Source organism: Dermacentor silvarum, chromosome 10 (genome assembly GCF_013339745.2).
Source record: "Dermacentor silvarum isolate Dsil-2018 chromosome 10, BIME_Dsil_1.4, whole genome shotgun sequence".
In the NCBI taxonomy this organism is placed as follows: Eukaryota; Metazoa; Arthropoda; class Arachnida; order Ixodida; family Ixodidae; genus Dermacentor; species Dermacentor silvarum.
Genome location: NC_051163.1, coordinates 307,349 through 334,471, shown reverse-complemented (window position 1 = coordinate 334,471; position 27,123 = coordinate 307,349). Strand labels below are relative to the sequence as shown.

At 45.0% G+C, this 27,123-nt stretch overlaps 1 long non-coding RNA gene across 2 annotated transcripts; it reads right to left on the bottom strand.

Annotated features, from left to right (window-relative positions):
• Positions 1 to 679: 679 nt before the first annotated feature.
• LOC119431244 (uncharacterized) lies at positions 680 to 26,831 on the bottom strand. Of its 2 annotated transcripts, none has more exons than XR_007463943.1 (5): positions 26,808 to 26,831; positions 11,291 to 11,495; positions 8,520 to 8,713; positions 7,068 to 7,257; positions 680 to 989 (listed from the first exon to the last, which is right to left on the bottom strand). It is a non-coding gene; the product is annotated as an uncharacterized LOC119431244 (long non-coding RNA). The 2 variants fall into 2 exon arrangements; XR_005188025.2 differs by lacking the exon at positions 26,808 to 26,831 and adding an exon at positions 15,308 to 15,447.
• Positions 26,832 to 27,123: the final 292 nt, after the last annotated feature.

Genomic DNA, 27,123 nt, shown 5'->3' with positions numbered 1-27,123 from the left:
ATTTCATTGGCGTTCGCAAGATTACGCATGTAAGAAAGTGAAGCCCACCGCAAAGGTCCTCCCTTTTGTGCCTGTTGCGTACGGTGTTTAGTTTGACAACGGGGTGGAGGCGTAGACAAAATACTTTACTTTAGCTTGGAGCTAGTTTAGCTCGGGAAGATAACAGAGGGGCAAGCAGAAGCACGTCTGATGCAGAGGCGTAATTGTGCCAGCTCCTCGATCTCGCACTTGAAGTCTCAAATGTTACGCCCCAAAGACCATTTAAAATGCAGTAACCGTTGCTACAACTCAGGTGACGTCCGTAATACTGCACTGCTTCTCGGGAAAGACCAGCTAAAAATCCTTGACTTTGTCGCTAGTTCAAAAAACGTCGCACTAAAGGGTTATATTCGTGACGCCCACTTTTGGTAGCCTCTGGTTCTTCGCCGTCACTAGAACCTGGCAATATTTCATTGTTGTAGCTAATCAACAGTGGTCGAACAATAGATGTCACGGAACCCATTTTTTTGGCAAGGGCACTCGTCTTTGGCAGCACTTTGGCTCTGACGAAGACAAGTCGTCTTGTCGAAATGTTGGCTTTAGCAACATCCCTTTTTTTACTACTGACGGGCACTTCGTGTCCCCACCTTTCTTTGAAACTCTGTCTTGTTAGAGTGCATAATAAAGAGCTTAAATAGAAAAGCTTGAATTATGGCCAGTTTATTATTTATATGCATTTATTCGTGAAACAAGAACACTTCCGTTGGGTATACTCTACATATAGATTATGCGCTGTTATGGCTTCTGCACTCTCATATGCGTTGCATGTGCCGGCATGCATTCTCTTATGCATTCTTCCCGTTTCCTGAACCGATTGTTCGTCGGCCAGATATCTTTCTTATAAAGATATGTGGAAGTTTCTAGACATTGATCTAGGTTGGCGCTGTAAAAGTATGATTTGTAACGTCGTGAGCGGTGGTGCTTCGTCTTGTACAAGCAAGGTGATTCTTCTGAAAAAGAAAAATATTTCAGGTGCTGAGAAGACAATTAAATGAGACATTCCTGGGCTGTTTAGTACTGTCGTTTCCGTTACTCCAGTTGATGTGTGCACCTTAGACAGAAACACTGAAGGTGTGATAATATATTACTTTGTTTTATTGCGATAGCAATTATATGGACACTTCTACCGGATTTCTGCCGTCGCCGTCGCCGTCGCCGTCGTCGTCGCCGTCGCCGTGAGGTTCCCTATAGATAAAATCTTCGCCGCGCGCCGTATGCCCGAGCGGAAGCGTGCGGGGACGCGCGCTTCACGGAGAGCGAACGCACTCAATCTCCCACGCGCAAGCAAGGAAGCGGGAAGCCAGCGCCGGAGGGAGCGCGGGGGGGGGGGGGGGGGGGGGGGGCGCACTTCTACGCTGCCAACAACCGCGCTCGTCGCTCGTCCGCACCGTCTCTTATCTGCACACGGCTCTGACCTTTGTGCGCCGTGCATTCGCCGCTCAGTTTCCGTTGAAGCGATTAGACCGCACGTACCTTCGCCGCTGCGGCGTATATACGCTCGCTGCCAGCGTTTTGACAGTCGTTGTCTGCAGTCGTTCAGTGTGATCTATTCCTGTTTGTTTGTGCGCGTTCACACCACGCTTGTTCATTCAGTTAGTAATAGTCGGGCCACATTTTCCAACGCACGCTACACATGCAATGCTGCCCGGATCGGCAGTGCAGCGCTACAGGTGTGTCCCTTCGCACGCGCTGCCCACGGGAAGCGCTTCTCATCAACATCACGGTTTCACACGCGCCTTCTCGTGGTCATCGAGCCTCTCTTCATGTCGGTCTACTTACGCCGCAGCACACCTGCTTACTTAATCAGCTCATGTTTACTACAATTCATATTGCTACCAAAGCCACTCACCTTACTTCGTATGACATTGCTGTGTTGCTATCGCATTCATTGCTTCGCCCTTAGGTCGAAACTGTGACATATTTTTTTTCTCTAATGCGTATGCGTAGGATAATTACCTGTAGATGTTTTACGAAGCTAGGTGTGGTGTAACAGCGCAACAGACCAAGAAAGATTAAAACTAGCATCTGTACTATATTATTTATTTTGTTGGCTAGTTGGCTAGTTGGCTAGTTAGTTGGCTAGTTAGTTGGCTAGTTGGCTAGTTAGTTGGCTAGTTAGTTGGCTAGTTAGTTGGCTAGTTAGTTGGCTAGTTAGTGGCTAGTTAGTTAGTTGGCTAGTTAGTTAGTTGGCTAGTTAGTTGGCTAGTTAGTTAGTTGGCTAGTTAGTTAGTGGCTAGTTAGTTGGCTAGTTAGTTAGTTGGCTAGTTAGTTAGTTGGCTAGTTAGTTAGTTGGCTAGTTAGTTAGTTGGCTAGTTAGTTAGTTAGTTAGTTAGTTAGTTAGTTAGTTAGTTAGTTAGTTAGTTAGTTAGTTAGTTAGTTAGTTAGTTAGTTAGTTAGTTAGTTAGTTAGTTAGTTAGTTAATGCAACATACATTATTTGTATGTTGCAGTGTTACGCCACCATGCGTGCATGCGTACGCACTTCGGAACGAATACTTTCAGGTGTTATTTCACTCTTTCCTTCCATAGCGTGAAGAACTTCTATGCGTTGGCGAAGATATCCTTCTTCCGTTACCCGTTTTATCAATAAAGCAAAGCTCCAGAATACTTCCGAGGCAAATCCCTCTTTCTTTTCGTAAATCATGCTCATGTACACAACCTCAAATTCTACTGGCGATTTTTTTACCAAATACAGCCTACTGCTTGCCAAGATAGGTGCACGTACTCTTTAGAAAAGTACTAACTGTATGCCTTAGGCAGACCTAAGGCATACAATTAGGATAATACAATCCTGGATTCATCACCTGCAAATGCATTCACAATTTCGGAAATCTACTATTATTGTTATGATTTATCTCCTTATTACTGGAACCGTGGTTCAGACACTGTTTGGGATAGGCCATTTATCCAACGAGGCGCATAAAAGTGACTATAAGGAATCATAATTCGGTATTAAACTTAAGAATCTAAATATATGCCGGGCATAAAGCGTCAAATTAAGAACAATCGGGCCGGCACCAGCACTAAAGAAACCATAAGAAGGGGCAGAAGAGAAGAGAGCAAAGGACAATAAAATTAGGACTATAGACAGCAGGATTACCGTATGAAAGTATTCGTGGCAATGCAAGCGTACCTGCGGCTGCGCTCAATAGTGGAGGGGCACAGAGATAGCAAAATGAAAATTATGAGGACACGGTATCAACTTCGTGCAATTTTTAAAGCAGTTCACCTCAAAAAAAGAATAGCGGCGCAATAACGAAGCCAGTAAAAGGCAGTTTCTTTAATTTCTTCATGGAAAGATGAAAAAGGCATAATGGCACACGAAATTGTGGCCATAAACATTAAAGGCCGGAGCAACTGCACCTGTTGTCATTGCTGCAATAAAATGGCCCTGTAGACAACAAGGAAAGCAACACATGCTTGAAATCTGAATATGCCGCTCCCTTACGGAACCTCACCGGAAATAGAAGCAGATAAAAGCTTTATTATTATAGTTGTAAAAGACGTTTTAGCATGTCACCCTTCAGGTAGAATGTATTTAGCAGTGCAAAAACATACGCACTTCTCTCCTGGAATGTCTGAGCTAAAACGTTCTCGGCTTCCGTCTTCTACACTGCCCTGTACATAACGATGAAAGAGCGCGTGTGGCAATACGAGAGTGAACTTGCGAAAACTAAGCTCTCGTCAACGTGTTTGTCAATTGTAGTGAATCAGCATAACCACTCAAAAATTTAATACGTGCAATAGTTTAGAGAGAGAGAAGCAAGGACATGGCAGGCAGGTTAAGCATACCCAGGTCCGGTTTGCTAAACAAAAGTGGAAGAGCAACCATCGCTAATTGCCAGCTCTCCGATCTACAATATAGAGCAGAGCGATTTGGCCCGATGAACGCTGTATGCTAACCAGCCAAGGTTAATCTCCGCTCCTAAACTACAGCTACAATATATTCTGCGAGGTAAAAAGCCTGCCCCCCCCCCCCCCCCCCCTTCGTGCAGCCTTGGAAGGATGAGCTCGTAGTAGACACGAAGCTCTTGCCAGGTGACACGAACCGACGAACGCGCATGCACCAACGCCGGACCATCGCACAGGCAACCTTGAATGCAGTAGATCAGCTGCGCCGTTAGTGCGTTTACAGTTCGTGGAGCCTTATAGCACCTCAGCGGCAGTGGTCGGGGCTTACTGCGAAAAAAAAAACACAGACGCACTGCACTTACGTAATGACTTCAAAACTTGAACTGGCGACGACACTGGAACGTTTGCCCTATTTTGGAAAGCACTCATTTGCTCATCTTAGTCATCGACAGGGGACAATTAGGTGCTTGTGCGGACCAGGAATATTATAATGCACTCTAAAAGTGATCCCTAAGGCGAAACGCCACAGCCTACCGCATCAAGATTACATGTGGCCGCATTTTAAGAGAGACAGTTCATAAGAGTGTCATCATGTGAAATGAGGGCACTCTTATGAACTGTCAACTTCCAACATGGCCTGTGCCAGGCCACGCTGGTAAACCCCACAACGAGTGGCTCCATGAGTTCTGGCTGCGATCTTGCGATTCCGGCCAAGAGTTTTGGCTGCGAATACTGGCTGTGATCCTTGATCCAGACGACCCACTTCCCCCCTGGCAATATCTAGGCAAGAGCAGGATAACCATGATAGATGGTGTCCCTGCCTTATGGTAGCGGCAACGACAAAGTAACGGTACCGGCCACCCGCAATCATCTCCGCAAGTGAAAAGCTGCGCATACTTAAGGAAGTGTTAATCACCCCAAGTGGTAATCACCTCGTGTGGAAATGGAAAGGACTCAGGACATTCCAGAAAACATACAGTCCTCATGATGCGGTGTCATTTCAGAACTGATTCCGACCGCGGACTAACATCAAAGGGACACTTAATTGACTACGAAGCTTCTTGTGTGAAGCTTCCATAGCGCGCCACACTTAGCAACCGTCCCCTTACCCACTTCACCAAACAGGACTAGAGCCATGCTATAAATATATTAATCTATCTGCCGTTTGCTGCTGTGCATTGGGGGAAGGGGATATAGGGACGAAAAGAAAGAAAGAAGGGAAGACAGACAGTTCTAGTAGCAAGCACACTCTAAAGTGTGCACCTAAGTCTATAAAACCCTTACATCTGCTAGTTCAGCCATTATAAAGGGATGGCGCTTGCACTGCGCCTAGCCATTTGTTGAACCATTGAGCCATGTTGAACGAATCGATTGCCGGTTGCGGCGGACGTATTCCGATAGGGGTGGAATGCAAGACACTCCTGTACAGTGCTTGCATTCAGGGGCGCGCTGAGGTGTGCCAGTTAGTTTAAATTAATCTAAAGCCCCAGGACTATATCGCGTTCCTCATAGCCCACTGCGTAGTTTCAGTACGCTAAACCCGGCATTATTTTTTTATCTACTAAGTACGCTATGCGCGTACACACTTGAGCAAGGTTGCTTGCCGATTGGTGGGTTGATAAATGTGGCATTCTCACATGAATCTTTGTGCTAAAAGCTGATCTGCTCGCAGCGTTTTGTGTTCACGGTGGAGATGCATCAAAAAAAGATGTACCTTAGTTAACAACGTTCTGCTAACTGATATGTACTGTACCCTATCATAATATCCATATGCCCCATGAGTCACATATCCAATAATCCGATATGAGACAGATAGAATCCCATACAAAAACCTGTTTTTGTTATATGTCATATGATGTTACTGGATATAGGAGTTATCGGGAATACTGGATTTCTTCAGGAGCGTAGCTACTCTTCTCCCAGGTTTACTTCATCATTGTTACTTGGCGCCACAACCCCGGAATAGAATGTCAAAGCGTTATATAACTCAAACAAAGTTATTGCCGTAGCAAAACAATTTTGCGATTATTTTAGGCCAAATGCTAAGTTCCCGGAAAAAGTATGACGGCCAGATAGCACCACAAATTTATTAGACACTCAATCACGCTTGCAAATAATATTTTTCTGGTCCCCACTAACGTCTAACCCGCTTTGCTTAAACTTAGTGAGACTCACATTCATGTATTAGGTATGAAGTGCACTCGTTAAGAAAGTATATGCCGACCATTGAATAGTTTTCATGTATGTTACGTAAGAACGTTCGAAGCTGAATGTTTCCTCACGAGCCACAACGTAAACAAGCGATGACTGATATTGCGTCTTACAAAACTTCTTGACTTAAGCTACTACAAAGCTCCAAAACATGGATGTTCTAAGCTCGGAGCACGACATAAAAAAAGAAAATGGGCAATTGACAATCACGAGCGATAACGTAGAAAATAAATAATGTAATGACGTTGCACGAGAAAACGTTACTGAACCAGGAACATGACAACCTGTGGCTTCGAAGCCATTGCCAATAAACAAGTAAAGGACGGTGAGGGACTGACAGTAATCCTGATTGAATATACAGCGGCTGAAATTACTTGCCCCTGTGTTTTGGAAAATAATTTTGAACCCTGACGTCTAGAACCGCGCACCGTACGGCAGTGCTCGTACCATTTGGACAAGGCGGGATCATCTCGGAATAATGGATATGCGAAATTTAGGTGTCTTCTGAAGCTTTGGTCAAAGTTCCGTGCAGTTCACGGAGTCAATGCCGATGGCAAACGCAGAAACAGCGGCACATGCTGTGCCGCACCGGCGTCGTGCGATGCCGTTGTAAACAAAGGCAGCGGAGGCCAAGTGAGGCAAGCAATGGATGCGTCATAACATGATCAAACATGGCGGCGCACACGGGAGCGCGGTGAAAAGGGTCTTATAAACAGTTGCAGAAAGCTGTCGACTTGAAGTACCGTAGCGACGCCCTCACTGATTTCTGCACCATGGACGCGCAAGGCCACGCTCCAAGGATATTCTCTACTGTTTTAGACACGAAATGATAACTAAAATATGTGCTGACAAGAAAACACGGCATAAACTATGGGTGCATAAAGAACCGGTCGCCATATTGGTTGGTCCAAATAGCAGCAAAACAAGTAACTCCACGGTCGTGCAAACGTTGAACATTGTACTTACTCGCGCAAGCTAAGAGGCATGCCTTCCTGGTCTTGAAGTTGTTCCTATTTTCCTTGCAAGTGGAATGAACAAAAACTTTCACATTTTTGGGTGGCTTTGTTGTAACCAAATCTCTCTTCTGTCTTCTCGTGGTCGCACTTCTTCTTCGAAGCCGGGATAATCGGCTGTGCACAGGGATCTTTTATGTACTCTGCAAACACAATATGACATTAATTTATCGTGAAATCATGAGCTCGAATGATAAGTGTAAAATCGTTAATAGTATGATATAAAGAATACCTGCCGCAGCTATGCAAATGCGAGTAATTTTCATTGACTCTTAACACAAGCAGCTTTATACACATAACATATACATATAGAACATTACACATATACAACCTAACTGGCCGACAGAAAATCGGAACACGAGTAACGGACGGAGCTCCAATTGACTCGGTGAAAGTGACATGAAGAATTGTGTATGTCAACCACGGTCTGACATTTTGTCGTAAAGATAGTTTGAATCCTTCGATTCGGTAAATTGTGGTACAGGTAATCAGTAAGGGAGCGCCAGAGCTTGAGAGAGTTTGTCAGCGGAAAGCGTTAAATATTTGCCTACACAGTCTTGTGAATTACTCAAAAACAGCTTATCAATACCTGGATATACGGTTTTCTGAAACGCATTCTGTGTCCAATAGAGTCTACCACCTGTTAATAATGTACCCTTTGATTTTTATTATTTTATACTTTGCAGTGTTCGTGGTTTTAGCATTTGATTGCCTGACAGCTAGATAGCGCTGTTACTCGATCAGGTGCGGATTAACTGCACGTCAATACGCAGTATCCAGGTGGGTATTTAAAAATATTCACTAAGTAGCTGTTTAGTGCTCCACTAAATCGCGCATATTGCGCTTGTGAAATTGAAGTGCGGAGTAGCGAAGTCATGTTTACTTTGCGGAAATGCTCAAAATAACGCCACTTTCGATATATCCGTCGTTAACATGTGCTACAAAAATACATCATTGCATCTATATATATATTGCGATTGCAGCTTTTTTTACGTGTTGAGATCGCGGCCGCATTGCCGGTCACCGTGTACAAATATAGTTCGCGCACTTGTATATATGCACATAAAAACCTGTGTGCACTCCCTCCTCCCCTTTCTGTGTGATGAATGACTTTCCCAGATCATGGTATTTGCTGCCGCCGGTGCTAATGTTACTATGGGGACACTATATGTGTGCTTGTGACCTATGTGTCTAGTTCGATTGGAGATTTTTTATTCTTTCTTAATTTTGTTTCTAATAATTATTCTTGGCTAAGTAGTATACTTAAAATTTCAGGATAACCGGACATAAGGTGGCCTATCCTCATCGTTTTAGAATTACAATAAATAAATAAATAAATAAATAAATAAATAAATAAATAAATAAATAAATAAATAAATAAATAAATAAGTAGTATTGTCCTTACCATGGCAAAATTCTTCACATTCAATTTTGGTCAGGAAATTGTTCTTGTTGCCGTGGCAACCTCCAGTAAACAAAATTTCGCACTTCCCCGTTTCATATTAAAGTGCCACCGTTGGAATGCCGCTCTGCACCTTCCCACAGCTTCTTCGAGGAAGCAAACATCTTTTGGTGAAGGTTTCTCCAGAATTACATTGCCTGGAACAGAAGCAAAGCGTTTCGTCTTATCGTTTGACGTTCTCAAAAATAAAACGAGTTTATAATGCTGCAAAAATAATGCTAATATTTCAATGCTTTTCGAGGACTTAAGGCCAAGCTGCGCGTACGCTTGCCGGCGCGCGACAACTCGCGCCCGCTCGCCTACGCATGCGCGGATGGTGCGGGAAAGATCGTACGAATCGAAAAGCGGCGCGAGCACATATATCTTCTCCAAAACATATATCGGGGCTCTGGCTACCTCACAAAAATTACGAAACTATGTATACCATGGCGAAAATAGTGAGATAAGTGGACGCGCGCTGACGCGCGTCTTGTAGTTTCAAGCCGCCATTTCTCGCGAGGCGGAGCAAGCACAAGGCGGCGCACGGGCGTGCGCTGTCGCGCGTCGTCAAGCGGACGTGCAGTTTGGCCTTTAGCGAAATCCCGACTGTTCAGCTGGAACGCAAACTGCGCCTATAGGGAGGTTCTACCGATTACGTAGTAGAAGCCATGATTTCTAAGCAAGGAAGAGCGTTTGCAGTAAAGAGAGAGAAACGGAGAAATAAGATATGCGAAAGGCGGGGAGGTTTTTCGGAAGATAAATATCCAGTTTTCTACCCTCCCTTGGGGAAAGAATCAGGGCTGGACTGGAAAAACTTTATTTAGGTCCTGCAGGACGCGCTTAGCGCGTAGCGGGCGTCTCCCGCGTAAGGACCGACAGGGAATACCTGGCGGCCGCTTCGTGGGCCTGCTGGACGGCCCATTGCTGGTCGGCGAGAAGCGAGCTTCTGAGGGACTTCTCCCACTTGTCCGAGGTAGAGTCGGGATGAGCGCTTCTACACTCCCAGAGCATGTGTGCGAGTGTCGCCGTGTATCCGCCCGAGGGGCACATGTCGCTGGGTACGCGTCCGGATAGAGAACGTGGAGTTTGGTGGGGTTTGGGTACGTGTCTGTTTGTAATAAGCGTAGGGTTAGCGCATGCGGCATGTTAAGTTTGGGGTGTGAGGGCGGAAAGATGGGGCGTCCAAGGTAGAAGTGTTTTTGTGGTTTCTCGGCGAGGGGAGGTTGGTTGCCTTGGGACGGCGCAGTCAGTAAGCGCACGCGCTGCGTCGTGGGCGATCTCGTTGAGGTTTGGCAGGGCATCCGGCACCCGGCCGAGACGGACGGAAAACCAGGTGATGGTGTGGTGCTTGAGGGTACTCTGATCCGCGCTGCGGAGGATGCGTAACGCCTGGTCCGAGACGACGCCGCGTTCGAAGGCTTTGATGGCCGTTCTGGAGTCGCAAACACACACACACACTCACACACACACAACACACACACACACACACACACACACACACACACACACACACACACACACACACGCCCACACGCACATAAAAGCGGGAGTGTCAGAGTCGTTCAACTAGGTCGCTTGAACGGAGGAACTCGAGCAGCGGATTCGTCGCCTTCTGGAGTGAGGACCGCATATACCGGCGGCACGATTGTTGCAGCGAGGACACCATCGGACAGTTCGTCGCTACAGCACGCAGAGGCATTCTCTCGCGACAGCGCAGGCATGCCTCGACAACCGGCCACTTTCTTAGCGTACGATTTTCGCGGTAGGTTTTTAAAGAGCAGTTTTCATTTCGGACACTGTGGCTGCTGCTGCTTTCTGGCGGAATAGCTCATAGTTAAGACGTTTAATTACGTGCCCAATGGTGAGATCTAACCTTGCAAGAATTAAGTGGGCAAATTTATAGCTTTTTATAGCGTGAAACGAACCGCTTCACGAAATGTTCGTTTCACATAGATACCAAGATGTGCGTTGGATATGCGTAAATTTGTATAGTGAATACCAATGTTATGATTTTTTATTTTTTTGCGGGAAAAAAAACTAATCTGCCATATAGTATCATGAAGCAAATAACAACAAATTATCCTTGCACATCGAAGCTTTTCTTTTAGAAAACCACGTGAATTTCCATTGTAGCTTTGTGGCTACTTTCGAGTCGATCACTATACGTACTCCGTTTCATCAATAGCCGGCAACGCTACGAAAGCTCAAAAAACTACGGTCATGTCACTGCTTGCATTCGCGACCAAAAGAAAGTACATCACATAATAAAGAAACATGTAGGTATGCGCCATGTAATATCCCTGTTCCCTCGCAATACTTTTCTCCCTCAATCTTTCTCCCCCCGCCCCACCCGTTTAACCGCCGGATTCCTGGCCAATCCCCCGTAGTGGGTAAGCGCCATAATATAGGAAGCATGCAAGCAATTCGATATAACATTAGGTCTCATACGTTTACGTGAAAAGGCACGATGTCGTTAATACCAGGAATGTGTCGCAAATCTGAATGCATACTTATCCTCCGAACCAGCGCAGCTACACGTTTCTGTGACCAGCGGTCACAGCGCACTGCCTGTGCTTTCCACAAAAGCATAGGGCGTTGCAGCACAGCCTTCACACAACGTATTGAAGTGTGGCCCTATACTCTGTCACTGCCACAAAGCGTTGAAATCACAGGATTTGTCGAAGTACGTCTAAGCAAAAACCACTTTCATAGATGCTTAACTTGCACTGCCTTACCTAGGCACTGTTGCTGGCATTCTTTTTCACTCATAAAGTTGTTTTCGTTGCCATGACATCCGCCATATATAAAACTCTGGCATGTTTTTGCGGTGCGATTGAAAAACCACCTCGGATATGCGGCTCTGCAAACTCCGACCTTCAGCTCCAGCAGGCAATCAGCTGTTGGCCTCAGATTTTCCCAAGCTTACGATGCCTGAAATACCTGAAATATTAACAAAGCATGAGTTTTTTGTATTACGTGCCCTCGCGTAAATAATAAGTTGCAATGGTTCTTAAATAATTGACACTTTAACTGCATGTACTTGTTAGGTCTCGGAAAACGGGACACTAGAAGACTTAGGCTTCCTGTTTCTTCCTAATGAAATTTTTGATGTCATTCACGAGTACTGGTAGGCTGACAAATTAGATCATGGTTTTGTATTTCATGCCGACTTATAACGATGAGCAACACAAGAACAAGGTGAGAGCAGGAGCCAATGTTTCGACAAGTGGACTTGTCTTTTTCAAAGCGACATATGCTCTCCTCGGTACAGTATATATGTATACGGTCCTTCTAAATGGGAGACAGGGTAAAGCGGGTGGGCGAGGTAACGAGCGAGAGTGTCTTAGCGGCGAAGGCGTAGAATTGAAAAGAAAGATAATGCGCTACTGATAGTCGGTAGAATAAAATTGAGGCAGCGCCGTGTGTTAGCCGGTTGAAGTGTCATTGTAGTTTCCTCTTTTCGTGGAAGGGGCCTGTACGACGGGGAAGGGGAGGGGTATCTGCTCCGCTGGAGGTCAGTGAACTATCGTTTCTGAAGGAGAGAATAAAAGTAGTGGAAGAACTAAGGCTTGAGTGAAAGGAAAGGGAGGTTAGAATGTTATTGACAATCAAATAAGAAAAAAAGAAAAACTAAGCAACTCAATGAAAAATAACTTAGTGCAGTTGCCTACACTTTGAAGTTTAGCAGAGCGAATAGATTCTAAAGCTCCCTTTGAAACGTTCATGGCTATTAGTTGCAATGTTTGAACTTATGGATGAGGTATGATTCTCTATATTTTTTGTCTCATGCAGAACGTAAATCTGACTGTAGTATGCAGAGTTTAAGTTCATCGAAGTGATGACCTGATGAGTTTAAATGCTTGGCGAAGGCTTTGGGAAGCTTTTTAGCTGTGTCCTCGCGATGTTCGTTTAACCTGGCCTTCATTGATTGTCCCATTTCGCCGATATATTGTTTCTTACAGAAGGAACACTGAAGCATATAAATTACATCGGAACTAGCGCAAGTCAAGTAGTTTTCACTTCGTGTGTATAGCAATTTGCGGTGCATTTAATTTTAAGGTCACTTGGAAGGTGCCTGCAGGTTTTTCACCTAGGACGAGAACATGCTTTTATTACGGGGGAATGATGTTGGCTGACTTTTGCGTGCACTAACAAGTCTTTAAAGTTTCTGTTGCGGCGATAGATAGCGCTTGGTACATCCGGGAATGCTTTTCTCAGACGCTCGTTACTTGATAATATTAGGTGGCATTTTCGTAGGACGTTGGTTTATGTTTGGGAGGGCATTAGAATATTTTGTTATAAAGGCTGGCGGTCTATCAGATTCTGGTGTAGGTTGTTTCTTAGCTAATGCCGACTGCCTCTCTAATCTTGACGCGACTTTATAAGCCCCATCGAGAGGAATTTGTGGATGGTTTCGTTCCGCTAGCGTTACTTTAAGGTCATTTGGGTGGGGGATATAATCGTTGTCTTCGCTACAGATTCTTCTTATTCGTTTCGCTTGTCCGACAAAAATTCCTCGCTTGCAGTGTCGCGGGTGATGACTGGTGCAGTCTAAATGCTGCTGGCTATCCGTAGGCTTACGGTAAAGTGTCGTTCTCAGTTTTCCATTTTCTATGTAAACCGCCGTGTCGAGGACGTTCATTTGACCAGGAGAGTGGTGAGCAGTAAACTTAATACTCCGGTGAAAGCGGTTGAAAATGGCTAATTATGGTCGGTTAGCGCGAGTAATTCTGCCGTGTTCCCATATTATGAATTAGAAACGGTTAGATACAAACATACATAGATAAGGTCTTGTATAAGATCGCAGTATCAATAAATTTTAAAAAATACAAACAGATATAAACATACCCAGATAGCTGGCCCCCGGAAAGTGCGTGAACTACCCTAAGAATGCTAACGCATTAAAAGAAGTACGCGCAATGGGGTATCGCCAAGTATCGCTTCATTGGAGGACGCACACGAGCCGACTCGGAGTGTTCGCTCACCCCCGTCAGGCTAAAATAAGCCCTTGTGCAATTTATCCCCGGCGCCAACATTCGCGTTCCATTAGTGGCGAGTAATAATTCAAGCATGAAAAAACGACAACAGCGCCTTTCTGCATTAACACAGCACGTCGTCCGCTATCGGGAACGGGAAGCCAGAAGGCGTTACACAATGGCAGCACCTATGCAGCAGCGTTGTAAACAGCCCATGACTAACATTGGTGGGAAAGTTATCCGACGCACGCATGGATGAAATTCACAGCGGTACGGGTGATACCGCTGTACATTTTTTTTTTTTTTTTTGGGGGGGGGGGGGGGGTGCTCTGATTAAATGGCTCCCAAACGTGGCGATAGCACTAATCTTTATAAAGTTGAAGTTTGGGCCAGTTGATATATAGCATACTTGCTAGCGAAAAGCGCTTTGAATCACGTACCACGAGTGCGTGTTCCTTTTTCTTTTAGGTTCCATGATTCAATGCGTTTTTCACTAAGAGTGAACTTTAATATGCCTACAGTTTATCAAAAAATGGCAGAATGAACTCTTGAAAAAGAGATATCATACAAGCTATTACTACTGCGCAACGAGGTGCAAGCAGTCTCATAGTTCTTATCGAGTGCACAGACTGATGAAAGAAGTTCTTGCTGTGTAAATTAGGAATAGAGGCAATCGGCATGATAATGTTATAATAACGCCGTAGACGAGACATCAATGACGCTAAACGTTTCTTTCCCCACCTTCAGCGCGTATGCCATTTGATTACTATATTGTTCCAACTGCTGTTTCCGGAGGAATAATAAGTGCACCCAGAGAAAACCACCAGATGCCTCCGTTCTTGGTCCACAGTCCGAAGAACGTTTACACTGCGAAATAAATTATCCACGTTCAATCTCGCCTTCGTATGCATTTTCTTATTTTCTCTTTCTCTCCCTCCCTCGCTCTGTCGCTCTGCGCGCACCCATGTGAGTGCTCTCGATTTTACTTGTGTGTCTTTCTTTACAGGTTTCACGAATTTAATTTATAAATACTTTAAATTTGCTTTGCTCACGCCGTCCATTCTTGGCTGATCTTGTATAGTGGTTATGCACCATAGTTCCTGATGTCATCGTCATAATAATCATCAGCATAACTATCGTCGTCATCACCATCCCCGCTCTCACTACTACTACGACTACAACTGCTGCTACGACTGTACGACTATTGCTACTGATACAACGGACTCGTACTTCTCTTATTGTATATTCATTTCGAGATCAAGATTTGGGAATTGAACCAGCTGGAGAAGTCATTCATGATTACTTTGTGTATGCACTTCATAATTTCGGTGTTTAAACAGCATACCTTACTGAGTGCCAGTGGCGATAGTCGTCCTAAGTGGCGCCTGCACCAGCAAGTATGCAGCATGGGCGACCTTATAGCAGTCCACTGATGCTATTGATGCACGCAAGGCCGTAAACGCATTCAACAATTAGCAACACACTAGGAAGTGTTCCATTCTATTCCTGAAAAAAGGCGACGACTAATCGTGGTTGGCCACAACAATATCGCGGAGCTTTAGGCCAATCATACACATTTGAAGATGCGCAGCTAACCATGACTCAGTTCGCGAGAGTGCTGCCTCTCTATACTTCGAGACACGAAGCAATGTGAATCATTTTGTCAAATATAAGTATTCCTTGAAAGAAAAACTTTCTCAAATCATTTAGCTTAAATAACGGTGGTGAATTAATTCATTCGTCGCGCATGTAATTGTGGCCTAAGAACGCACTTACCCCAAAGCCATAACTTTAAAGCAAGAGATAGCAGATGCATTTCGTGATCTCGTGTGTGGCTCGGCCTTTCCTGCTAAAGTGAATGACATTCTCTTTCACGGACATATATATGCTCGCCGTCGCTTCTCGGATATGTTTTCGGTCACATCTGACAAACACAAACAAAAAGTATTCGACTCATGACGCCAGCAACGCCTTAAAGAACATAATGCAGCGCTTAAACACAGCCACGAACAGATACACACACACAAACACACGTCACGACCCCTGCTTACAAATTGTTTATTCGAAATGCGACGAAGCAGTCGTATATATTGTGTTGGTTTCTCCAATGCGTAGGCGCTACAGCCACTGCAGACAGAGCACTCAGCAAGTTCATAAAAAACAACAAAATCTCTAAAACATTTAAAGAAGATATGCGCGTTATTCTAAACAATAGAGTCTGACTCACGCATGCAATAAATTTTTCTTTGGCACTTGAATTTGCCCAAACACATGTCCTCCGGTCACCAACGTCACTGATAGCTGATGTGACCACTTGCTCCATTCTTTCGAAGCTTGAGTGTTTCGTGGACAACACACATATGTCGTCGCCTCACATTTTAACATGTTGAACTTTCGGAGATTTAGATAAAAGCTTATTTTTTTTTTTTTTGCACGGTTCCGTTTACCCGTAAACCTGCATTAGTAAGGAGGATTAAAATCTAATTATGGAGTTTTTGTCCTAAAACAAATGCAGGGTCTCTTGGGGGCGCGGCGCGCAATGCCAAAGTCAGAGAAACGGAATCAAACTGTTTATTTGGCAAATTAGGCCGTAACGAAAAAACTAGTAGCCTCTCCCCTGTCGAGGAAATGCGGGTAAGCGAAGCTTGTCGTGTGTTTCTTCGATGCTCCTCCAAACGAATTGCACTAACGAGTACTGTTATATATGGATGGCCTTGGATTAAGAAAAGGTTGGACGAGAGACAACACACGCCATGTTGAGCGTTGCTCGTGAACTGGCCTCTCTCTTCTTATGAGAGGCGTTTATAATGTAAAGGCGAAGAGATGTGTAGGGGGCGCTAGCAATCACACGATATTACATAACACGCCGCCACACAAGAACTAACAAAACAAACAAAAGATCACATGAGGAATCTTGATGGAGTTCTTACTGTTCTTCCCGAACGAGTCTTCTTCGGGAGTACTTGCGGTGGCACTGTTCTTGGGTCTGAGGGGCAGTCAGGAAGAACTCTTGGCTGTGCGTAATAGCTTGGCTCATTTACTATTGTTGACTCGACAGGGTAGTAGTCTTCAGGAGTTGCCTGGGTATCCCTTGAGAAGCGTCGTACTCGTAGGTGGTGTCGGTTGCGAACGTGCGCTTGATCACTGGCTGCTGTAACAGTATACCTCCGTGGCTCTGGGCCTACCTGGGTTATGACTGCTTTCTCCCATTTCTTTCCATGCCAAAACCAAACGGGCAGGTTCTTGCTTAACGGAGGCAGATCTCTAGCATGCTGGTCAGCATGCTTGTGCTGTGCCTGCTGCCTTGTTGGAAGCTTACTCTGGAGTGTCTTATGCGGGTAGTGCGGTAACAAAGTACTGGGATGGGCTGGAATAAACGTTCTTATCCTACTTCCCATAACCATCTCTGCAGAGGACAGGAGGCCATTCATTGGAGTTGCTCTGTGGTTCATCAGCACCACTGAGTGGTGCTCAGGTGGTGCTCGCCTTTGCCGAAGGCAAAGAACTCTCAGTGTTGCTGTGGGATTGTGAATGATGTCCCATTCCTTGTTGAAGTTTCTGAAGTCAGAGGAAATGAATGGAGGTCCTTGATCACTCACGACTTCTGAAGGTATGCCAAAGCGTGCATACATATCCTTGAGCACTGTGATGACAGATGAGGCTGAAGTGGTTAACATTTTCTTGACCTCCTTTTCTTGATTTCAACCGCCTGCGTTGCTTTACCCTGCACCTGAACCTAAATACACGAGAACTTTGCATTCCGCCCCTTTTATTTCTTGGCACTCTTTGGCCATCCCAGGCTTTTACTAACGACAAACAAAAACAAAAATACAACTTTTTATCATCATCATTCCACCCTCATCAGAATGCGGCCATGGTGGCGAGGAATTGAAACCACTCATCACTATAGCCCTAACGTTAAGTGGTTTTTGAGTTCTGTGTGCTTTTACAGGCGAAGCTGTTAGTGCGACGAGAAGCGCTCGAATACCTTTATGTGCCTTTTCGCACTGCGCTGAAAAAAATTTGACAAATCACTGAGTTTAGACTTAGAGTAACTGTAGGGAATATTAAGGGTGACGGGCAGGCAACATTTGGCTGTTTAAAAAAAAGGGGGCGTTTAAGTCTGTGGGGTAACTAAACGCTAATGAAAAATTGCTAAACCCTCGTTTTCTGCCTGTGTAAGGGTGTCATATGACACGCTTAAGGAGTTTCGCCGCTGTCCTGGGAGAAGCATTGGTGGAAGGAATCTTATTCTGGGCGAAAATAGGAGCCGTGTTATGGGAGAGCAGTACACAAAGTTAGAACAGTGCAGGTCAGCTACGGCCTCTGCAGCAAATTACTTATGGAAGCGTTCCAGAGCTCAACAAGCTTACCTTACCAACCACGTTGGAAGATTGGCCAGTATTCAAAAAAGAAGATAATGGGCCACAAAGTTGACATATCAAGGGAGGAGTGGGTATCTTATGAGTAACGTGCGGGCAAAGATTAAGGAGTACCAGTTAACTGTCAGCTTTGTATTTCTATAACACTTTGAGCAAGTGCTTGAAGACGCTATACGGCCATTATCAATGCTTCCCAGTTCCCGCAGTCATTGGAGAACTGAACGTGACACTGAATTGACCAATTCTCTGGCAAGCAATAGGCGTGGTAGTCCAATGGCTATTGGGTTGCGCTGCTGAGCCCGAGGTCACGGGTTTGGTCCCGGCCGCTGCGGTCGCATTTCGACGGGCGAAATAACAAAAAAGAAAAGAAAAAAAAAAACGCTCGTGTACTTAGATTTAGGTTAGCTGCAAAAAAAAAAAACAGGTTCCCAAAATTAATCCGGAATTCCCCATTACAGCGTGCCCGCATAATCATATCGTGATTTTCGTACATAAAAGCATGGAATTTATTTGATTTTTTTTTCTCTCGCAAGGCACCTTCTTTCCAGCACACTCAGAAACTCGGCCACATGGGCCTGACGACCCTCACCCCATCGTCCCGGACACTGTCCGACGAGAGGCGAGGGTGGCTCGAAGCACAACGTTCTGGAACATTCTCCTGAAGACTGTCGCGGGCCTCTGCCTAAGTGGTTCACCCGTGCTGAAACCACGCCCTTACTAAATATCCTCACGGCTTTCCATGTTTTGGTTGTCATGTGACCATGTTGGCCTTGCCAAATTCTTCTTGCCATTGTTGGGACTCGTGGTCCGAGTGGTCATTACGGTAATTGTGGCTGGTGATGCGCCAGGTGCCGGGCGATGAAGAAGTTTGGAGCGACGTCCAAGAGATGCAAAAAAAAAGTCGCAGTCTCGCCCGAAGGGCATAGCATCGATTGCGACAGCAAATTAGTAGACAATACGAAGTAAGGATAGTAGTTTTATCGCCCGCCTAAAGTTGTAAATATTCGTTTACTAACTAAATAAACAAGCACGGTGTGACGCGCGCACAGGTAAACGTGAACACATCTCGCTCGTCGACCGCGGAAACTCGTCAAAACGCTGGAGTGAGAAAGCGCGCCTGGCGGCAACGAGCAAATTGACCTTCGCGCTGGCTCTCGCTTGAACGCGAACTAAACGTCGAAAGCACAGCGCATACGAAGCCGCCGGCACTCGGCGCATGCACTTTGTACCCATCGCAGATCGCTTTGAAGATTAGGCTCCCGCGGGCGCACACTTCGGCCGCATCGCAGGTCGCTTCAAGATAGGCGCCCGCGCGGCAGCTCGGTGAGCAGCAGCCCCAAGAGCAAAGCGCACACCCCCACCGCCTGTGTCGTCTCCTCCCCGTGCCTGGCGCACGAACGAAGCCCGCGCGCGCTTGCGGCCCTCTTCCTCCCTCGCGTGCGCGAGATTAGGCTGCGGTTGCAGGCTCACCTTCGCACGCTTTCACTTGCACACACAGCGTAGGCCGCGCGGCGACGATTTTATCGCCGTTGGACGTCATACGGAACCTCACAGCGACGACGACGGCGACAACGACGGCGACGACGACGACAAAGATGCGCTTGGAGTGTCCGTATAAATGCTATCGCAATAACAGAGTTTAGTAGCAACATTTATATTTTGAGAGTTTTTATGTAGGAGCACGCGTACGGAGCACTTCACTACACTGAAGGTCCGTTTTTAAGCACTTCAGTTTTCTCATTTCTCTTGTCGGGAGAATTCAATGCCCGTCTTGGTCAATCGGAACGGCTTCACAGTCGGCAAAATCCCACCCATGGTGACGCACCACACCACCTGACTGCCTCAGGTGTCCAAGCTTCGACCCGCCCTCAGTGCAATGCAAATGCGATTTCATGGGAAGCTTCGGTCGACACTGTTCCCACGAAGTCGAGGTCGTCAGCGTAGGCTTTTTGATGCAATCAGCTGGTGGTACAATGCCAATGATCCCTTCCCAGTTTGGGGTCCTTCAAAAAACCTGACTCGTTCACCAGCTCAGACGAACACGCGACACAGAATCACTTGTCAATCATCTTGACGTGAGGCAGGTTTCGTCGCCAGCTCTATGACGTTGAAAAGACGATACAGTGTGAATGGCATTTCATAGCTGCACGCTCGCCGGTATGCATCCTTTGTCCAGAAGGCTCTACAGGTTAAACATTATTCCATAGCTGTAGGTTTGCCGGTGCAGCATCCTTTGTCGAGAAGAGCCGCTGGTCACAACAGTGTTAAACGCCGATCGTAACAGCATGACCACATAAAGCCAACAGAGAATGATGCCAAGGTTAGCATCAGAGAAATTAAGTGTGGTTGAAATTGGAATGTAGAAAATAATGAAGAAAAGGGAAATGAAATGGACGAAAAGATAACTTGTCGCCGGCGGGAGCCGAACCCGCAAGCCCCGTCGAGCTGTTCAGCTAGCCCGCGTGCTAGCTCGAATGTCAACTTCCTTTATTCCGTCCGAGTGGATGCACCTTGCAAGCTCACCGGCTACAATTCGTAAATTACAATATGTGCCGTAAAGTAATTCATTAAGAACGTAATTATTGATTTTTTTACTCAATTGAATATGTGGTTCAATTTGTCCTGCAAGTAATGTCCGCATGTCTGAATTATCCATCTGGAGGTCTAGAATTATTTTATCTGCAACAGGCGATGTTTAAAAATTCAGGAAAACTTAAAACGATAACCCCTTATAGTGACAAATGGCCATTGTTTATCCTTTTCCGGAGACCATTTTTGTTATCGCTGCCTTGGGCGACCATCAAGCGAGCGTTCTTGTGAAGCCGCGATCTCAGTCGCTTCACGCTAGTCCGGCGGTGAGGAGCAAGGTGCGTCAATCACGTACGTTTACTAAGGGAGTGGCATTTACGCTATCGGGCTGTTCAGTTCGATTTTTTCACCGTGAAATTGGCCGCAATTCATTACGCTGTAAAAATTAGCAGCGTGAAATTCTTGGATTTCTAGAGATGGTCACAAGATCACCGGATGGCCAGCTTGAAGTCTTCCGTTGGAATCAATTTACGTAGCTCTTGTGGTTAAAAAGTTCAATAACCTAATTTGCAAAATTAGTTTCCCAATTAGTACATCGAGTTATATTCAAATGTATCACTATGGGGTTAAAGAAATCAAGATAAAATCACGCAATTATCGCACGTTTCCTATTTTATAGCAATTTGGAATTCATTTCGTGAAAAATCCGGTATATTACCACAACACTCCTGCGCCCACGAATCAGTGTCAGTGCTCTGGAGGCGCATGCGTCATGACCTCATGATACATTGGTTCTCTACGTCTCTGAAATTGCTGCGGCAACTATACATGCGAAGGCAGCCGGAAGAAACGTGCGCAGCATTTTTGTAAACTTTTTTTTAAGGCGGAATGTCATTACGGCCAGCCTTACTTCTTTCTGACTCACTGTCGTGACGTCACGATAATGGCAATGACGCCAGTAGAGGCATTTCGAGACAAGCTTTACATTAAAACGAAACATCTTATGTTTCCCAATCTACATATTTGCAAGTGTGATCCTTGTGCGTGCCCGAAGCACGCCATATAGGAAACCACCGCTGGCCAAGCGGTGCTACAGCAGTTTAAATGTGCAAGTGAAATAATCTGACACCGTCTACGAAAATGGCGCGACATTTTGATGAAAGCGGAGGCGCGCCTTTATCATCGTCGCGGTATTTTGTTAATCACGACCATAACAAGCCAGCAGTTGTTGAAGGCAAGGAAAACACACGGAAAGGTATTTGTGGTTTTAATCGAAGTGTAAAAATGATAAGTCAAGCGGAAATGAAAGCGGACGAAAAATCAACTAGCCGCCGGTGGAAGCCGAACGCACCGCCTCCACATTACACGTGCGTTGCACTACCAATTGTGCTGCGGTGGCGGCTGTTCTTACGTCACCTCGAACCAACCTTCCAGTGCTTCACGAAAAGCAACTGAAAGGCGTAAGGTTACGTCCACAAATGCAGTCTCGTTGCTCTTGGCAAATTTCCGCGGCCTGTATTACAAAATTGACGCACTGAAAACGCACATACATTCTTGCACCACAGATATAGCAATAGGTACGGAATCGTGGCTTTCCAGTGACATCAAAAACAGCTAAATTGCACTTGACCCATCTATTACCCATCTTTCCAGGACAGGGAAGGATTTCGTGAAGGCGGAGTTATTGTAGTCATTAAAAAGGACTATCAACCGTCTTTAGTGATAGTCAACTCTCCCTTGAAATAGTATGGGTCTCTGCACGCATTTGGCATGCGCAATGTGTCATCGGCGCATGCTATCGCCCACCAGATAGCCGTTTGTAATTTGTTCATTTTTTCAGTGATGCTGTGCAACAGGTCATATCCCAGTTCCCAAAATACATATTGATATTAGGGGGTGACTTTATTTACCCAGGTATCGAGTGGTCGACGTCACCGTTGAAGGCAACCACCAACAGATCTGAATGTCATCAATGTTTTTACTAACCTTGCACTTTCATCAATTAAGTCATGTGCGAACCAACATGGGGTGCCCACGTACTAGACATTTTTTTTAACAAACCATCCAGACCTTACTGCGACACATGTACTAGAAGCAAGAAGTGATTACTGGGTGGTGCAGTGTTCCTTTGCATTGAAACTTGTCGAAACTTGTCGAGCAAGTGAATAAACTTTATTGCACGAAAAGGGGTGTGGTTAAAATAGAGGCGGAAATGCATTATCATCTACGCACGCGCCGACACTGGCAGAATGATGGCTATGTTAGCCTCATTTACGGCCGACTTTATAAACACTTTTCAAACAGAACGGTAAATGAGAACTGGTGCTTGTTGCGCGATAAACATAAAGAAGTTGAAACTGTTTGTATACCAAAAATCACCATCAACTCAAGGCATAACGATCCATGGTATAACCACGAAATGAAGAAATGCATAAACCAGAAAAAAGAAACAGCGTTCAGAAAAGCTGACCGAACAAATGATCCAGAAGAGTGGCAAAATTAGAAAACCATATCGCGCCATACAGAAACTGTAATTCTCGAAGCTAAAGACAAGTTTTTATTTGCACCCTTCCCAATATGATAAATACTGACCCGAAAATGATTTGACGAATACTTAATCCAAAACCAAATCACACTGTTCCCTTGCCAATTTCCGAAAACGGCGCTGTGCTTAACTCAAGAGATAGCACAGAGCAATTTAGCAAATGCTTCTCTGCAGTTTTCACTAACGAAATGCCACTTCACATCAATCACATACTTGAACAACCATCCATTTGATTCCTTTTTTTCATCCATAACGATATCGGAACATGGTGTCACTCATGTAATTGACAGGCTTCTCATAAAGCCAGCCCTGGTCTTGACGGTATAAGTGCTAAACTTCTACGATTAACCTCTCACTACTCTTCTGTTTGGTTATCTCTAATATTTCAGCAATCCCTGGATACGGGATTTCCAGGAGATTGGAAATCAGCATTAGTAATACCGGTACTTAAATCTGTTGACACAGCAGACCCTAATAATTACAGACCTATATCAATGACATCTATTTGTTTCAAATTACTGGAACATATCCTCTACACTCACATTGTAGCCAGCTTAACGAAAATAGCCTGCTCCTCAATAACCAACATGGCTTTCGTCAAAATCGCTCGTGTCACAAGCAACTATATGAACTTGTAACCGATATTCACATTTCTTTGCACAAGTTGGTTGGCACGGACGCCACTTTCATTGATTTTTCTAAAGCATTCGACCGGGTACCGCATAATCAACTAAAACTGAAAGATAGAAGCCTACAGCTTGACTATAACACGCCGCGATGGATTGATGAGTTCCTAACGATAAAATAAATAAGAATCGGGCCCCTCGTCCAATAATTGTCAAATAATTGGGCACCTCGATTCCCTTTCTCGTTCAGTGCATAGCGAGGGTCTCAAATCCAGCAACTTCAAAGCCTTCAAGTAGATACGAGGGTTTAGTTGTCGGCTGCCTTCCCCTAAAGTTTCCATACTTTCTGTTTAGATCGGTCAAAGACATGTTCCTCATCGGCCGCCCGCCGCGATGGCCCGAGTTGCGTTGGCTAACACTCCCAGGGTTACATTTCGCATAAATACCCCAGAATGTGATAGGCCCCGGTATCAAATCGGTAGCGAAACTCACGCGTACTGCGGAGATTCTGGGTTCGGCTCTCACCACAGCAAGTTGTTTTTTGCGTCCACTTTCATTTATCTTTAATTAATCATTGCTACATTTCAATTAAAACTACAAATAGGTTCCCCTATGCTTTCTTTGGTTTCAATACCCGCTGGTTTCTTATGGCTGAGATATCAATTAGATATTTCTTTAGATGTCTTAGATATTCAACATTCTACTGCTGTAAAGTAAGTCGTTAAAAATTGCAAGGTATTTTGGCAACCATTTCACGTATCTCTTCAGAAAATCATTTGGTAGGTCATTTATACCTGGTCACTGCCCTTCACCCAATTTCGTTAAGAGGTTGAGTACACCAGAACTCCTTTACATTCAATTGTCAATAACAGCTAACGTATTTAAACCCTCAAAAAACATGTAAAGACGGGCTCAGGGGCCAAAATGACAAAGCTTTTCGTTTGTAAGTGATGTTTACTAGTGGCCAGCTGCCTTCGGCAATGTCAAGTTCATTTTCTAGATTGCATGGAACGTGCTCTTACAAACAATGCTAGCGTAAGAGTGTTCAGTAAATACTGGCCCAGTTTGTGTAAAAAAAGCATTACAAGTTAATGCCCTGTCAAAAGCGCAATCAATAATTATTATGTCGGCCTCCCCAACCTGCGTAATCCAGCTAATAATGCTCCTTTAATTAGGTTACTTGAACACGTTATACAAGTGGCGTCTTTCAATTTCCATCTTCTTTTTCGGCGACAGCACTTAACAGCTCAAAGCTGGGTCACGGCTAGGTCAGCTGGTACACCCCCCAGGTAAACGGGAATTGCATCACGCGCGCCAGTTTCTCCCCTGGAGCTTGGTAGGCCATGCTTCTGAGAAAAAAAAAGAAAAAAATGAAGCCTGCTGTTATGACAACGGTTTTGCTGATGCGCGAGGGGGAGGCGGCCATCCCGCTTATCCGGAAATGCGCTCGACGAGTGTGCGATTTTCTCGGCAGAAGAAAAAGGAAACTAGCACGAGTTGCGTTTGCTGCTACAGTCTGCATTATTCTAACGGCTGTCATTTTCAGCCTGTTCTTTTTTGTAATGACAATTTCCTTTTGCGTGTGTGGTTCATGTACTGAATAAATGCCAGCAGCACATCTGTGTTTGCTCAAATTTTACCCCATTGTGGGATGATACGTGAGTCAGCATGCCATAGCGTGTGGTTATTGCGTTTCGACAGGAAAGAACAGGCAGTGAAATGTGCTTTATTTTGCAATTTTATTTGCAACATTTGTACAGCAAGAGATACAATACACAAAAGAATATTGCAGACCTGAGTATCTCGCATTTACAGTACAAACTGCACTTTCTATAGGCACATATACAGACAGCTTCTTACAATTTCTTAATAGCAAAAGTCATGTTTTCTTACTTCGCATGATACAATCCTACCAACGCAAATCATTTGTTGCAGAAGTTATCTGTGATCAGTCATTCAAAAAAGTATCATTAGGCGAGACCGGTTCAAAGACTGAAGCCAGCACATTTCGCATACCCTAACACAGACGAGGTGGAGTTATCCGAGCTGGAGCTGCGGTCAGGAAAAAAATGGAACTGATATAAGTTTTATGCTTACACACAACGCAATTGCAGGAACAAATTTCAGCAATATTTCCACAAAACAGAGCTTTCAATTTATGTACGTCAACTCTTATTACATTTATGGTAGGATTTATGCTAAAAATATGTCAGAAAGATTTAACAATCCAAATTCTTATTTTAACTGCTGCTATATTGCAATAACAGGTTTGGTAATACTGCTTTCTCAACAGCAGTCTGAAAACACTCATGAGTTTCTTACAGCTAAATTATATTGATCACTGTATTTCCTATTCACTTGTCAATAAGGCACTGGCGGATTAGTTTGTTCAACCTATTTGTATACTCCTTGTCTTCCTAGTTATGCAGAATTCCTATTACTGGAAGACGATGTTTCAAAAGTTGCAAGCCACTGGTAAAAGGTCTATGAGCATTTCCTGTTATAGACCAATTTGTTTTGCACAGGGGGAATTGCGAGAACACCTGAGCGCGTGGCTCGCTCAGCGCCGACGTAAGCAGCTTCGTACGCATTGCGCGCCAGCGCGACTTGGTCCGAAGGTAAATTCGTTCGTTCTGAACAAAAACTGCTCGCCTGCTTAGTTCTCAGTTAACAACTGCGAACATCGCACATGCAGATGAATATTCGATAAGGAAGAACAGACAAGCAGGCGTTTTCTTTTTTTTTCGCGAAACATTTCGCGGGACAACGTAAGATGCACCCGGCGCCGTAGCAGGAACGCGCAGGAAACGGCGCTTGCAGTGCTTTCTGCACTAGCTGCAGCCCTCCTTCAATTGGTTTCCGCACCTTGTGAAGCTCTAGGTGACTTGCAATGTCTAACCAAGAACAGGCAAGTCTCTAACTCAACCCCTTCGTCCGTGCAGCAAGCATTCAAGTATCTTCGGCAAAGTTATCAGTTTATTCCATAAACCGAACAGCAGTCGCCGAGATATAACGAAACGCAATTTTCGTCAGCGGTTCAGCTAGTACTCACTCGTCTCAGAAGCTGCTGTAGATAGGTCAATGTATTTACACACCACAGAGAAGTATACCGCGTACGGAATACCCTTCCTTACAGCCGTTTCGATAAGGTTAGCGGCTATTCGGTATAGCAACTGCATAAAAAGCGTGCTTACCTTTCATTCTCTTGGAAGCGAAAAAAAGTGGCCCTGCTGTCCTTTCCCGTACTCGTCAACCACAGAGCCGCGCGGAAACGTCTTGTGGCCTTTCTTCTGTTTTTCGTACATCGCTGGAGCCACCGGCCGATACAGAACAAAATGTTGCAGCGCACAGTAGAAGGCGAAAGCGTGCACGCGGGCAGAGGTGCACAGAGCGGCAGGAGCAGACGAACGTTATGGCAGCCGAAGCGGTAAGAGCGAAAGCGCCGCCCGTTGGCACAACATGTGAAGCGACTATATATAGATATAGCATGCTAAAAAAATTGTCTCAAAA